The following is a 2,375-nucleotide window of genomic DNA, read 5'->3' as shown; positions in this document are numbered from 1 at the left end:
CTGCTCTCTGTGTCAGCGCCCTCTTTCATTCATAAACATTGTTCAAAAGTAAAACCGAAGAAAGTTGGTGGCTTCTGGATGTTCCAGCCAAGCAAAAGTAAATAAAAAAAAATGGCAAAAGCTATAAACCTATGCTCTAGAACCGTGAGCCACCATCAAGTTTTTCAAAACATTGAAAATAAAACTCAAAGGCAAAGAAGTGTGTAGGCTGCAATAAAACAAAATGACAAAGTGTGCTTCCTCCTTCTTCAACCCGTGTCCATGCTCCAAGAAAACTCCATAGCCAGCAACGTCCCAGCCAAGGCTAACAGTAGCATGCATAAAAAATCAATGACGGCACCTAGGGTTGTTGGCTTTTGGACGGGTGCTGCCAAGGTGCTGGGTCGTTTCTCCCTCCTCCCCAAGCTGGACTGCAGCTGCTCTCTCAAGCCCAAAATCTGTTGCTATGTGGATGCTGCTGCCGGTTTGAAGAAGTGCTACGTGATGCTGTTGGATGAAGGCTGGACTGGATCGTGAAGACAGATGGATGTTGCAGCATGGGCCGTAAGTGTTGCTTGCTAGCTGCAGCCATGTGCTGGACCTGCTTTTTTTGCTGGACTCATTCACGTGTTGCTGCTGTTACAGGATTAAGCTGGACTTTCTTTTTGAATTTGGATATTGCCAATTCTTCATCACGCTGGACGTAATGTCGGTGCAGCTTTGCAGGCCATGGGCTCCTTCAAGTGCTGGATGCAAAGTTGATGATATTAATGGTCAAGCCTTGCTGGACTTCATTCTGTTGGACGTTTGAGGATAGGCCGTTGGACGTGTTCTGTTCTTGGTGCACCGTGAAGTTGGGCTTCTGGATGAAGACCAGGACGTGGCAATGTGGGCTTCAGCTGGATGCAATTACTGGACGGTGGAGGCAGCCATGGGCCGTGAAGATCAATATGCAACCGTGGGTGCTGCTGGCTTCTTCACATGTGCGCTGCAGCTGTTGTCATGGAGCTTTTGGACGTGAAGCATTGTTGGAGTGCTGCATCGTTAAGATGTTGGGCCGTGGAGTTGTTGTTGGGCATGTGAAGATTGGCTCCTTTGCTGCTAGGTGCACTTGCTTGGGCCGCTTCTTCTTTCTCAAAGAAAAGTCGGGATGCTTCTCCAATACAGCCATCACGTGACAGCACCGCTTCTATTTGATCACCATGTTATTTATTTCTTTCAGCCCAAAATGAAGTCTTCTAAAGTGGGTGCTACAATCTTGTTGTGACATGCTGCTTCCCTTTCCTTTGAGTAAAGTGATGTCCACGTGGTTCTTCATTCAAAAATAAAAAGAAAGATGATTCTCCAAATTCAGCCCATCCCATGCACCTCTCCAAGCCAATAAAAATAATATATACACCTCCTATGCTTAACGTGTTGCTGCCCAAGACGTGATAGCACACCAATGCAAATGAATCAAGCCTTTATTTTTTTCTTAACCCATGAGCAGAATGCATTTTGCTAAACGTCACTTTCCTTTCTAATTGAAGCACCCCTTTACCATAAAATCACTATAGTGCCCTCCTTATAGTGCACACTTCAATTTAGGAAAGTCTTGAATTGTGTGACAGCCCTCCAAATATGCCAAATAATATTTCCAAAATTTTCCCTACAATCAATAATGCAAATAATTAGCTCAGAATATTCAAATTAATTAAAATTAGAATTTCTGGTCAAATTAAGCACAATTAGGAAAAACGGGAAAATATCGGACAATTAAGCTCAATTCCCTTATTAAATTCAATACAATAAACTAAGATAAATCAATAAAATATCGACTCATCACCGACGTCTAATACAGTGGTTGTGTTTTAGTGCAGTTTTGTTCCCGTCTTTGGATAGCCTAGTAGCACAATCTCCTTTTGCTAGTTTCCCCCGAAAAAAAGCTTGCGACTTTTGAATTTCTTATGGATCTTTTCAACCCAAAACCGAACCTGGGTTGTTGCTTAGTTCCATTTTCATCCGCAAGAGGAAAAAATCACGGTGAAATGATTACTAGGTCACAACCCAGGGTCGCTTTTGGGTTAAATGATCAAAAGAAATTCACTAGACGCCGCTTTTTCTGGGAGGCAGCTAGCAAAGGGAGAATGTGTTACCACGTTACCCCAAGAAAGGAACAAAGCTGCACTAAAATACAACATAAAGAAAACAAATTTAATCAGTTGAACCATAAGATATAATCGATGAAAGACTAACAAAGATTAAACGGTAACAATAAAAATCACGCACCTGGGATGCATGTTGACAAATTGGCAAGTGTACCAAATCGTACAAGTAATAAAAATGGTAAGACCAAGTATCGTTTTCCCAAGAGACTCGTATGGCTTCCTCGTTCGCGTGAATTAAAATAATAAGAC

Source organism: Vigna radiata, unplaced genomic scaffold (assembly GCF_000741045.1).
Source record: "Vigna radiata var. radiata cultivar VC1973A unplaced genomic scaffold, Vradiata_ver6 scaffold_271, whole genome shotgun sequence".
Classification (NCBI taxonomy): domain Eukaryota; kingdom Viridiplantae; phylum Streptophyta; class Magnoliopsida; order Fabales; family Fabaceae; genus Vigna; species Vigna radiata.
This window is presented reverse-complemented; position numbering follows the sequence as displayed.